This window comes from Myotis myotis, unplaced genomic scaffold (assembly GCF_014108235.1).
Source record: "Myotis myotis isolate mMyoMyo1 unplaced genomic scaffold, mMyoMyo1.p scaffold_m19_p_8, whole genome shotgun sequence".
Lineage (NCBI taxonomy): Eukaryota > Metazoa > Chordata > Mammalia > Chiroptera > Vespertilionidae > Myotis > Myotis myotis.
The window spans coordinates 38,760,309-38,774,649 of NW_023416390.1; the positions used below are offsets into that span (position 1 = coordinate 38,760,309).

General features: G+C 39.7%; 1 protein-coding gene across 3 annotated transcripts in view; it reads right to left on the minus strand.

The window, feature by feature from the left end:
- Window positions 1-14,341, minus strand: part of ITGA4 (integrin subunit alpha 4) — a 337,984-nt gene that overhangs the window by 311,525 nt on the left and 12,118 nt on the right. Inside the window, exon 1 of one of the 3 annotated variants that reach the window (XM_036318671.1) lies at window positions 2,521-2,535. The exons of the other annotated variants lie outside the window; for them this stretch is intronic. The gene's annotated coding sequence lies outside the window, so the exon portion shown is untranslated. Of the gene's footprint in view, window positions 1-2,520; window positions 2,536-14,341 lie in introns of those variants that run through there. 3 annotated transcript variants of the gene reach the window in all.

Here is a 14,341-nt window from a genome sequence, read left to right on the forward strand (position 1 = left end):
GGAATTATGTCCTTGAATAACTATATGAAATAGAGCTCCTGTCCCTGTCCAGACCCTTCCAATCTTCACTGGGCTGTAACTTGAGCAATAAATCTTTTCTGTATTAAGCCGCTGAGATGTGGGAGTAATTCATTACAGCAGTGAGTCTACCCCTGACATATACAAGATTGTACCTAAGAAATGGTTTATTAAATCAGACGTGTGGCCCATTTAACCTAGGCACTCACCTCAGACAATTGCACAAGGTCATATTACATAAGAATGATGTAATAATAACAAAGGCAGCTACCACTCTATAAAGTGCTAACTATGTGCTAAGCACTATGCTAAATATAAGCCACTAATCTCAGCTTTACACGTATTATGAAATCTTCATCCTATGTGGAGGCAGTATTCATTATTTTCATTTTACCAAAAAAGGAGATTAACTTAGTTTAAGTAACTTGCTCAAACTCTAAGCCAATTCGTTCTGACTCCCAAGCCTGTCGTACAGGAAGGTTTGGGTGTCCTGGATTCCCCAACAATCTAACCACAGTCCATCACTGTAAGTTTATCTAAACATTTGGCAGTGTGTTTATAAGCTCAATTGGCACCACCTCAGCTCCAAACATTTACTAACTTATTTCTATGTCTTCAAGCCTCCTTCTTGGAGCTAAGAGAAGTGACTCATTCTCTGCCATGCACTGGCTTTCTTGATGTAAATATCCAAAATAATAGCTAATAATATAGGTGTCAAAATCCCATTTTTAAGACTTTTTAAAATTGATTTTTAGAGAGAGGGGGAGGAGAAGGAAGAGAGAAACATGTGAGAGTGAAACATCAATCGGCTGCCTCCTGCACGTGCGCCCTCAACTTGGGCATATGCCCTGACTGGCAATCAAACCAGCAACCTTTTCATTCATGGGATGATGCCCAACCAACTGAGCCACACTGGCCAGGGCTCAAAAATCCCACTTTTAAAATGACTTTATAAAAATACTTTGGTTGGTTTTTAAAAGCTTTTCTGATCATCTCCTTGATTTATTATTGGATCATGAAAGAATGTTGACCTGACATTGACCCCTCCAAAAATCATCCACAGACTTCAGAAATAGTTATAATTATTTTCCATTAAGACTACCGTATACTTGTCTGTACCACAGCTACCAGCCATTTTCTGCTCATTCGCCCAGTCTGAAGTTTCTTCTCTCTCAGATTTCCCTGGCAAGGAAAGACTGTAGCATATATAAATCTGAACGTGTCACTCTGCCTTCTTTACTCCAATTCTTATTAAAATAGACAAGAAAACAATTTTCATCACTGCCATCAATCCACAGTGGACTCTAGAGTTAGTGCTCTAACTTTATGGTAAAATAACTGTTCATCCCTCATCATCCCTTTCCTTTTTTAAAGCCAAGTCCCAACCACTACCAGAATATCTTCTTCAACGTATTTGGAGGCGTTTTGTGCCAGCACAAAACCAGAGGAGTAATGAGGTTAGAGAATATGTTGAGATTACCACTGAAATGTGTAATGAGAAAGTTATGGACCTAAAAGATCTTTATCTCATCTGGCTTAGACTCTCAATGAACTGGTTTGTTCATAATGAAAAACACTACTCGTTAGTAACAAGGTTCATACTTGCTGTTATGCAAATACTTAATTTCTTGGCTACAGGATAGCTTTTAGTCCTTTTCAATCAGTGAAAAAAAAATGCTTATCTTTGATTCTTCTATCTTAATTTTATCACTTTGTACATTTATCCTTTCTAGTTCTTCCATAGGGATACTGGAGACATTAATGACATCTGATAGAACTAGATTGCCATGTTGATTAAATTAGTAGCCTCTACATAAATTCCCCAAATCAAAATTTTGCTTCTAAAAAGGCCATTCTCTAGTGACAGTTGTTAAGCAATTTCCCCCTACATGGTCTGCCAGTGGCATAGTTTCCATTTCCCATTTGCAAGTAGAGTCTGGAAGGAAGGTTTCATTGTTTTCTTTCCCAGTTTTCCATCCACTGTATTTTCCCCCTATAAAGTTCTGTTTACAGAGAAGGGCAAAATTATCCTACAAAAAACACAGGGCTATTTTAAGACTTTTCCTTAATTTTCTGAAACTCTTCCATGAGAAAAGTCTAGAATGTCACAGAACATAAGTGTTCTCTCTGCTTCATAGACCATGTCCCTCAACTCCGTCTCCACAGAGCTGGCAGGATAACCTATCTAAAATGTAGTTGAGGTTTATCTCTGAAATCATTTCACACTTCCCCTTCAGAATAAAGTCCAAGGATCTTCATGTAGCTACCATGCGCTCCCACAATCTAGTCCTTGCCTACCTCTCCAGCCTTCCCACCTCACAGATAACGCACCAACTGCCAGGGCTTGATTTATGTCTTTCACCCCCCACTATGCCTAACTCTTCACAGCCATGCACTTCAATGACACCGCCCGACCTCAGGTGAGACATTTTCTTTCTTCTGGATATTATAATCGCCTGTGCCTAACACCAGCACTGCTTTTGCATGTTGCATTTTAATCACCTGTGTCTTCACTATATGACTTCATGATCTGGAGGGCAGAGACTTTATCGATTCATTTATTTTTGAAATCCCAGCGCATTAGCAGTTGTACTAGCAGAAGAAGACGGCATTGTACATACAGATGCATGTGTATATAATACCTAAAGAAAGAGAGATTAACAATAGTGACTTAATAATGGCTTGAATTACATTTTCATGTTAGTGTGCCAGCAATATGCAAAAATTAAAGTAAGACATGATCAATACAAATTACATTCCTACAATGTAATTAATATAACACATGGAAAACAAATAGTACTACATCAAAATGTTAACTATAAATACTGTCTTTAAGTGGAAGAAATATAGATTTTTCTTCTCTCCACATTTTTGCATTTTACAGTTTTCCAAAATGAAGATCTATGTAAATGGGCAAGAATGACTTCTGTTCCAAAAAGGAAACAAACAAGGACATGATTTTTGCCTTTCTATAGCTCACACGCCAAACTAAATCACTAAAATTGTACAGCTTTAAAGTATTCTCACATTTAATATGTCATTTAATCCTCATAAGAAGACAGATTTCTACAAATGCAAAAAAAAAAAAGGCTCAGAAATTAAGGAACTTTCCTACATTCACCAGCAATGAAGTGGGCAGAGAGATTTTAAAAACAAATCCTAGTTATGTTTTAAGTACCAACTATTTGATAAAAAGGCACGATCATATGTAAAGAAGGTACAGGATGGAGAGGGAAAGCTGCTGAGCCAGAGAACAGGAAGGAATACTGAGGAGTAAAAGCAAGAACATTTACTGAGCGTGGGTCGCATGCCCCACTCAGTTCTGAGCACTTTGTACACATAATGGCCTTCAAGCTTCTATCAGTACTTAATATCACCATCTCCATTACAAATGGGAAATTGAAGTACAGAGAGGCTAAGTACACTGGCCAAAGTCACAAAGTGGTAAGTGGCAGAGCCAGGATTCACACTATACCATCTACCCATTAACCCAGACTCTTCTGCGCTCCCTCTCATGGCTCCCAGGGTAAGCCATGAAGTCACCGACTAACAGACCTCTGTCCAGTTTTAGGCTTTCTTAAGAGACCTGGATGACCAGAAATAAATCCATCTTCAATCATTTCAACAAGTAAAAATTTGTAAAGCTCATTACTTTCTTAGAATACTGTTTTCAGTTCCTTTTTAACAAGTGAAAGGAAATAAGAGGATTAAATGGCAAAATGTAACCGTAATTTAACAACCTATTTTTTTAAATCACGATTTTATGGGAGAAAAAAAATGTTTTTATTTCATGAACATACAACTTATCTGGATGTTAGTTATGAACTAGAATACCAGAAGAAACAATACCAGAAGAAACAATAACAGAAAAAATAATTACCTAATCTTAAGGCCACAATATTGAAACACTTTCAACTCTTCCCATTATCTATAAATCTAATATTATGGTTTTCCTCCTTCTGCTCAGAGATATGGCTGTAACTAGCTATTTTAAACAAGGGATCAGGGGGGAAATGTGTATACACACATGTATACATATATATGTATGTAAGTGTTGTGTATGTGTGGAGAGAGGGAGAGAAAATATGTGCATAACATATATTGACAGAGAGGCTTTTCAGAAGTCTTGTCTTCTCACATGAAAACCCACAGATGGAGCAGTTTTACCTTGGAATTAACTAGATTTTGTTGAAAATAAATAGATTTTCTAACTCATAATACCCACTGAGTTGCCTCCTGCACGTCCCACACTGGGGACTGGGCTCGCAGCCCGGGCATGTGCCCTGACCTGGAATCAAACAGTGACCTCCTGGTTCATAGGTTGATGCTCAACCACTGAGCCATGCTGATTTTGATAAAAAACCTCAGTAAAGTGGGAATAATGGGATTAGACCTCAACATTATAAAGGCCAAATATGACAAACCTACAGCCAACATAATACTCTATGGGCAAAAACTAAAAATGTTTCCCTTAAGAACAGGAACAACACAAGATGTCTGCTTTCACCACTCTTTTTTTTTTCTTTTTTAAAATTTTATTTTATTGTTTAATTTGCATATTATCTCTTTATTATATAGGATGCATAGCCCATGGACATAGGCAAAGACCTGGGGGGGGGGGGGAGCGGCGGGGAAGAGGGGGGAAATGGGAGATATCTGTAAAACTATCAACAATAAAATATTTAAACATGAAAAAAAAAATACCCACTGAGTAAAAATTAATCTTTGAGTTCTATAAAGCTGGATTTGAATTTAATCACTTAGCTATTTCAGATTATATGCCCCAGTTCCTGCTAGCTCTAGACCAATTAAATATAAATCATTATCTATTGCAATTATACTTGAAGATGGTACACTCAGTAATAACAAGCACAATAGATTCTAATTCATATAGCAAGTCGCAAGTTTATTTCACTTCCTTTTAGGCTTTCTACATGAAATTTAGTGAATCAATTATTAAACATTAGTGTCACCTGCCGAGTTAACGGAGTTAGATAATCTATTGGTTTCACTGTTCTAGTCTTCCTATTCCCTTCCTTTGTCTAGATTGATTTTTCACCGATAGAGACACAGGATAAATTGCTTGGGTAGATTTTAAACTCTTTACCTTTAGGCATTTCCTTTCCTTTACTTTTTTTTTTAATCCTTGCAAATTTAGACACCATGGAAAAGACTGTTATTTGCTTCATAATGGCCTCTTCAGTGTGTTTCACAGTCTTTTGTGGAAAATAATGACATAATGATAGTGTTCTCAGACCTATATTTTCTACTTGATAAACTAGCAATTATATGATTAAAGCATTTTTAGAAACTCACATTAAGTATATGATACTCTAGAAACCAGTCCGTCGTGTAATTATATACTGAGAAGAGAAATAATGTCCATAACTAAAAATCGTCTGGAACAGTGTTCTTAACCACTATGTGATTTTTAAATTAATAAATATTTTTAAAATATTAAATAACTCTATAGATGATATGCTCCTGTTAGGAATAAAAATTCTGAATTCTATAAATTGTTTTTAAACTTTTATTTTCTGTCCTAGTCTTTGCTGAAAACATGTGCTAATGTGCTGGGTGGGTACATTAGGCCCAACCCAGGAAACCTTATAATTTATCTCCTAAAAACACATACACAGAACAGAGAAGGGGAGCTCAAAGCCTATGTATTTGAGCTCTATAATGAACACCAATTTTGCCTAGGACTTTTCCCAGATATATCTTAAAGGCAAATTTGACTAGATCTTTGTGATTTCCTTTAAATGTCAGATCATTATAGCAACATTGTGATGAGTTGAGGAGAGATAAGTATATTCATACATATCATTTTGTCTAGAAAACAGGAAGGACACTTAACAGGATGCCCAAGAGGTTGAAACAGCATGCTCTGGGAGGATCCAACATCAAAACATAAAATAATAACATCTATCTCTTTTCACTTTTTTTTTATTATCAACTCCTGGAAGAACCAGTTACCTTGTTTTTTCACAAGTTACTGAGGAAAACTATAGGAAGTTACAGAGGTTTATCCTGAGAACCAACCCTTCAAAGAAATACTCTCATACACACAATTGCCTGGGTAAGTACTTCCTAAAAAGAAAGTTTAAGTTATTAAATAAAAACAATCAAGGTACCAAACCATGTATGTTATTTTAAGTTCCTTGTGTGTGTATTTATAAAACAATATATATTTATGTTGGGTTACAGCTATTAAAAAGTATCTCTGTACCACCTCAGACCTGTCAGAATGGCTAGTATTGAAAAGACAAGAAGTGAAAAATGTTGAAGAGTGCCCTAACCGGTTTGGCTCAATGGAGAGAGCATTGGCCTGCGGACTGAAGGGTCCCAGGTTCGATTCCGGTCAAGGGCATGTACCTTGGTTGCAGCACATCCCTAGTAGAGAGTGTGCAGGAGGAGGCTGATCGATGTTTCTCTCTCATCGATGTTTCTAACTCTCTATCCCTCTCCCTTCCCCTCTGTGAAAAAATCAATAAAATACATATTTAAAAATAAATGTTGAAGAGGATATGGAGTAAAAGGAATCCTCGTATACTGCTGCTGGAAATATAAATGGCTGCAGCCACCATATGATCCAGCAATTCTTCTTCTTGGTATTTACCAAAACAACAACAACAACAACAACAACAACAAAAACACTTATTTGTAAAGATATATGAACCCCTATGCTCATTGCAGCATATTCACAATAGCCAAGACTGTGACACAACCTACGTGTTCATTGACAGATGACTGGGTAAAGAAGATGTGGTATATGTACAATGGAATATTACTCAGCCATAAAAGGGATGAAAGGTTGCCATTTGCGGCAACATCGATGAATATTGAGAGCATTATGCTAAGTGAAATAAGTAAAATTGCCCTGGCCAGTTTGGCTCAGTGGATAGAGCGTTGGCCTGTGGACGAAAAGGTCCCAGGTTCGATTCCGGTCAAGGGCATGTACCTTGGTTGTGGGCACAGCCCCAGTGGGGGGTGTGCGGGAGGCAGCTGGTCGATGTTTCTCTCTCATTGATGTTTCTAGCTCTCTATCCCTCTCCCTTCCTCTCTGTGAAAAATCAACAAAATATATTTTTTTTTAAAAAAGAAATAAGTAAAATGGAAAAGTACAAAAACCGTGTGTCACTCGTGCAAAATATAAAACAAAAAGTAACAAACTCAAAGACACAGACGATAGAATAAATGACTTTTTTTTAGATATAGGCGATTTTATCATGTTATGAGAGTTTTCATCTGTTCTGTTTATTTATTTTTTTTAATCCTCACTCGGGGATATATTTTCCATTGATCTTTAGAGAGAGACACATAAAACTGCATGTGCCCCTACCAGGGCCAGAGGATCGAACCTGCAACCTAGGTTTGTGCTCTTGACTGGGAATCAAACCCACAACCCTTTGGTCCTCAGCTTTGGTCCAAAGCTCTAACCACTGAGCAAAGCCTGCCAGGGTGACTCTTGCTATTAGGAAATAAGGTAAAAGAATTATTAATGTGCTAGTCCTTGTGTAAAGGATAAAAATGATGGAGATGCCATCAGACACTGGCATAAAGCTTCATAGAGCTTTCACTTCGAGAACCCTGTGTCCCCATCATTGCTCTGGGAATTAGCGAGTGCACACATGGCTAACTGTACTTTCCTATCTCTTGAGGGTGAAGACCCTACTTCAAAGTTAGTAGGTGGCAGGACTAGAACTCTATCCGCTGAGCTCATGTTCACTGCTATCACACACAGTGTGTCTTCTTGGTGTCTGGACTTTCTCCTTCCCCAAATAACAGGCTTCCCAGAATTGTGGAAAGTGGGGCATGTAATACTGAATGTCGTTTGCTGCTATACTGAGGGAGGCGTTCAAAAACATGCTCTTTTCTGGATCTCTACTGAAATTTCTTTGTAAGGGTCAAACTGTTAAAAAGGAACTACTGTATTTTGCAAAATGAAACAAACATTGGTTGCAACATTTGAGCCTTCAACTCAGAACTTAAGAACACTGTGTCCTGTAATTGTGAGTTTAGATAAACACCTATAGCTACTGACACAACTCCTGGCTGACCTTATCAATTTAGGTCAGGGGTGGGCAAACTTTTTGACTCGAGGGCCACAATGGGTTCTTAAACTAGACCGGAGGGCCGGAACAAAAGCATGGATGGAGTGTTTGTGTGAACTAATATAAATTCAAAGTAAACATCATTACATAAAAGGGTACGGTCTTTTTTTTTTTTTTAGTTTTATTCATTTCAAACGGGCCGGATCCGGCCCGCGGGCCGTAGTTTGCCCACGGCTGGTTTAGGTGCAAGAATGCTTGAATGCAGAAACTCTTGATCCTACTTCTACCTGCCCAGAAAACTCCCATCTTCCTAGACACATGGGAGGCGATGTGGTAGCAGATACATGAAACACACTACAGAAAAATGCCAAAACTTGAGCGGAAATCTAAACCATGCTATATTATGATGAGCTATTTGAATTACATATTAAAAACAAACTTGAAGAAATCTTTTCTGATTTTATTTCCACTGCACTTTAGTATATGCTGATAGAATTTCAATACATACTAGCTCTCAGTTCTTCAAAGTGAAAACTGAAGGTCTTGAGGTCAGGCAGGCTACCCTGCTCTCACTCATTTCCTGTGCTGCTGTTACCAAGTTTTAATGGTTGGGTGTAAACAGAGCAAGATTAAAAGGAAAGTTTTTAGAAAACAGACTTTCAGAAAATTAAAGACAATGATCATTGCTTTAAAAACTCCATCATTTGTGCTTTAATAATGTAACCTATCATAAAAATGCCATTTTGTCTCACTATTAAATGTTTGGAATGTGTTGCTATTCTCAGCAGCTAACAATAAGAAAACAGCAGCGCTAAACTCAATCTGAGACCATTTTTCTCAAAATCATAATGCTAATGAGCTGTGAAGAAAATGTGGCTAATTATACTTCTTTTGCAGTCTTGTAAAAAATAATTGCTAACACTCATGTATAAAGCATGTAGGAAGTAAGTATGTGTCTGTGCATATAGCTTACCAGGTGAACTTCTTTAAGACAAAAATACCTAATAAAATGTAAAATGATATACAAATATACGGTATCAAAATAAAAATAATTTAATAAATTATAAATTCCCAATGGAAGGAAAATGTAAAGTATCATCCTATATAATAAGAGAGAAATATGCTAATTAACCGGGACACCCTCACGGGTAACGTCTGGCAGGGGCAGGTGGGCATGGCTGCGTGCTGCACAAGGCCGGGCACGTGAGGCTGCGTCAAATAAAATACAATGCATTAACATGCCCAGGACAACTGGGTTCAAGGAGGAAGGGCTCCAGTTTCGTTTTCTCACACCCAGCTAGGAGGCCTCCTTGGGGCAGCTCTCCCCTCTGAGCCCTTAGCAGGACGGGCACTCCACGCCACCTGGGAGCCCCGAAGGGAGGCAGAGCGAAGTGCTTTCCCTCCGGGACCCGCTCTCCCTGGGAGTCCGGTGCAGAGGGCACTCTCCCTGGGAACTCGGAAATTCTCCTCCTAGGGCGACTGTGCAGCAGCCAGGCCTGGCGAGCCGCAGAGAGGGCGATCTACCCAGAGGCCACGCAGCCGCCATCGTTGAAGTCGCCCTCAGTGGAGGACCGGGGGTAGTGGGGATCAGAGTCAGCCACGTCAGCAATGGAACCCCAGCTCCCTGACCAATGACTAGAGCACACAGACCTCAATGGCCCTTAGTCACTTCCTGAGTAGTCAGCCCACACCAGGGATCAAACCCAAAACCTAAGTAGGTGCCCTGACAGAATGGAACCCAAACCTTTGCTGTGGCAGAGGAGTTCTGATCCATAGCAGGGGCCCGGGCACCCAGAGGGGTTTAGTTGAGGGGCCCTGACAGTGCAGTGGGTTAGAACCTCCTCCTGATACAGCAAGGTTGCGGGTTGGATCCCTGGTCAGGGACAGACAAGAAGCAACCAAAGCAAGCATAATAAGTGGAACAACACACTGATGTTTCTCTTGCTCCCTTCCTCTCTCTAACATAATTAATCAATAAAAATTAAAATAAAAAATAAACCCTCTGGCCCTAACCGGTTTGGCTCAGTAGATACAGTGTCCGCCTATGGACAAGGCCCAGGTTCGATTCCAGTCAAGGGCATGTACCTTGGTTGTGGGCACATCCCCAGTAGGGGGGCATGCAGGAGGCAGCTGATCAATGTTTCTAACTCTCTATCCCTCTCCCTTCCCCTCTGTAAAAAATCAATAAAATATATTTTTCAAAAAATAAAAATAAACCCTCTGGCTTGCAGAGTTGTTAAAACAGTTAGAAAGCAAAGTCCCATCCCTTCCCATTCATTCAACAAATACTTCATATGCTCCTTCAATAATCACACTGGGGATGGGTGTTTGTTTGTTTGTTTTGGTTAATCCCCACCTGAGGACATTTTTGCATTGATTTTTTTTTTTTTAACAGATAGTGGAAGGGAGGGAGAAAGACAGAAACTAATGTGAGAGACATCAATTGGTTGCCTCTTGCTGAATCCCCGGCCAGGGCACCAGATTGAGCCTGCAACCCAGGTACATGCCCTTGATCGGAATCCAACCTGGTACCCTTCAGTCCGCCTGCAGAAGCACTATCTACTGAACCAGCATTTTTTTTCTTTTTAAGTCCTCCTCTATGGATATATTCTTTTCATTGATTCTAGAGAGAGAGGAAAGGAGAGGGAAAGAGAAAGAGAAAAAAATTGATCAGTTGCCCAAACAATCCGACAGGGATGGAACCCACAACCTGTGTATGTGCCCTTACCTGGAATCGAACCCATGACCCTTTGGTGTGTGGAAGGACACTCTAACTACTGATCCATACCGACCAGGGCCTGGAGGTACACTAAAAAAAATTTTTTTCAGATCTGCCCTGGCCAGGTGGCTCAATTGGTTAGAGTCTCAACCTGTACACCATAGGATTTCCTGTTGGATTCTAGGTTAGGGCACATACTTAGGTTTAGGTTAGATCCCTCTGGGTCAGCAGGTGCAGAGGCAGCCTACTGGTATTTCTCTTTTCACGTGGATGTTTCTCTCTCTAAAAATCAATTTTAAAAACATCCTCAGGTAAGAATTAAAAATACGTATATATATTAAAAAAATTTCAGATCTAAAATTTTATTTGGTTCTTTTTTAAATTTTATTTTTCATTTACAGTTCACATTCAATATCCTATCCTATATAATAAAACCCTAATATGCAAATAGACCAAACGGTGGAATGACTGGTCACTATGAACTGACCACCAGGGGGCAGATGCTCAATGTAGGAGCTGCCCCCTGGTGGTCAGTGTGCTCCCACAGGGGGAGTGCTGCGCAGTCAGAAGCCAGGCTCATGTCTGGCGAGTGCAGCGGGGGTGGTGGGAACCTCCGCGGCAGCACTAAGGAGCACCAAGCCAAGCGGTAGGGAGCAGCAAGCAGTCAGGCAGTAAGGAGCAAGGGGTCCCGGACTGTGAAAGGGCACAGGCCAGGCTGAGGGACCCCACCCCACCCCAAGTGCCCGAATTTCATGCACCGGGCCTCTAGTATTGTTAATAATCTCAGAACTTTAGTGCCAAAGACAGTATTAAAAGTCCAGTGTGTAGAGTCAAACAATCCAAACAACTTCTAAAGTGAGTAGAAAGAATAAGAGGGGTTATCATTTTAATTTTTATTTTGTTATAGTTTTAAAAATATAATACAAGTGATATTTATATTTGGGAGAGAGCAAAAAGTCTGCACTTACATTTAAACATAAGTGCTCATCTCCTACTCATGCTTATGAGGCAAAACACGAAATGTCTATCTCGTGCTTGCTAGACAAAACACAGAGATGTTAATAATGTTATTTTTAATTACGCAGCGTAAGAAATGGGTTTTAGACTCCTACAAACCTCTGAGGTCAACCTACTAATTCTATGACCTCCGGTAAGTGACTTACCATATTTCAGTTTCTTAACTTGTGAAAAGCAGATAATGGCGGTATCAGCACCTCAGAACCGGTGAATACCAATGAGTGGCCATAGTTTAGAGCTTAGCACACTGTCTGACACATAGTCAGAACTCAGTAAATGTTGTTACAATATGACTAACTGTCTCCTCCAGGGCATCTCAGGCGTGCTGACTACTCCCCAAACTCTCTTTGTAAACACCAAGGAAATGAGAATGCAGCCCAGATGCACCTGCTTCCATGAGTTTGGACATTTGCCCTGTAGAGTCCTCCAGATGAAATCTAAGTGATTCCTGCTTTCAAATGTAACTGGTGAACTTGAGAACTCAAATTATCTCACTAAAAGAAGCTCTCACAGCCCTAGCTGGTTTGGCTCAGTGGATAGAGCATCGGCCTGCAGACCAAAGGGTCCCGGGTTCCATTCTGGTCAAGGGCACGTACCTTGGTTGCAGGCTCCTCCCCGGCTTGGGCTCTGGTCAGGGAGTGTGGAGGAGGCAACTAATTGATGTGTTTCTCTCACATCGATATTTCTCTCTGTATTTCCCTCTCTTTCACTCTTTCTAAAAATCAATGGGAAAAAATCCTCTGGTGAGGATTAAAAAAATAAAAAAGAAGTGCACATATGCTTTAATATCTTAATGGCCACATTGTCTAATCTTATTAAACAATCACAACCAACTTAGTAGTTTATTCCAATTTTTTGCCAGGTGGCTTCATGAATGTGTTAAAAATTGCTATAAAGGAGAAAAACCCAGTGCTTACAGGAGTGTAACTATTTTAATGAACAAAGTATGTTGGTGAGGGAAAGCTTCCCCAAGGAAGTGGTCATTGAATTGATATCAGAAGAAAGAGTGGAGTTCACAGGATAAAAATGTGAGTTAGTGTTCGAAGTACAAGAATCTATGTGCGAATAAAGGGAATGCGGTCCCTTTAGGGGCCTGAAGTCAGGTAAGTGAGAGAAGCTCGGAGAAGGAGGAGTGTGGAGTGAATGAAATGAGGCTGGAGGAGTGAGCCGGGCCTGCAAGCCAGGATAAGAGTTTGTTTCCTTACCCTAAGGCCAGAGGAAAAGCATTGAAGAATTTTAAACCTTGGTGTGTGGTTGGTTTAGAGGACAGGAAGGGGCTGATAAGACTCCATATGAATTCTGTGTGTGAGGAACAGTTGAGAGGGGGTCGGAGTAGTTGTGGAGAAACCAGTTAGGAGACGGTTGATGGGGTTCAAGAAAGAGAATGTAGAAGCTCAGATTAGGGCAGTTGAGATAAAAATGTTTGCAAGTGATAAAAGCTTAGGTTTCCATAAAACATACATGCTTTTCTTCCGTTACCCAGGCACACTTTCGTGTAAAGATATTTTCCTATAGAAACCAAATAAAGGCTAATGGTGGGTAGAGGGTTTTCATACACATTTGAATTCAGTGAGGAACAATTAAATTGCCAATTTCTAAATAATTATGATATCCCTGTAAGATAACCCCTCAGCCAATATCACTATAAGACATGCAACACTGAAAGTAATTGAACCAAATGAAGTAATTTCCATGAAAACACATGTTTATTAAGAAAATGCCATAGGTAAACAATCATTTATGAGAATTAGGTCAAAGAGCAAAAAGAAGTTTTAAGTCAAGCTGAAAGAAAGGTGAATACATCCAGGAAAGGAAGAGATTCATCAGCTACAGATTCAAGAACAGTTCTAAAATAACCAATGGCATCATCTTTGGAATCTTCCAGAAGACTAGTTGTTACCATAGGAAGAACACCTCTCATATGTTGGGCACTAAGCAACGATGCTCAAATGTAAAAGTGACATATACAACAGCCAAGACACCTTCATGGTACCTCATAGCAACTGAATGAAGAAACACACATACATGAGTGCACACAAATCGCACTGAAATGTATTAAGCTCACACATCTCAAAGGACTACGCAGAAAAGCAACAAGGACAAAACAAATCTGCATTGCACAAAACAGACAGGTAGAAGCAATCATTGCAATTTTCTTTTAAGATAAATTGTTTCTCTCAACTAGAAGGAAAAAAACGAAATTATTGGCAGTCCAGTTCTCCCTGAGTAGAAGTGAGACATTAATTTAGATCACTGTGCACACTGGAAAGTTACTGCACTGCAGGGATTTGCAATTACATCATGCAGACCCAGAACTCAGGGTGTCACTTGGCTGCCAGCATCCATGGGTGAGCTGTGCAACACTCTCCTGTCATGTAGCTCATGTGAGAAAAGCATTCCGCTGTTCCCAGAAATGGCAATCATCTTGGAGGCCTTCCCAGTCACACAAAAGAGCATAATTTCCACATTATCCCCAGGCATACTGTCTAGGATGATAAGTCTATGATAGCTTTATGTGTAAATTATATACACA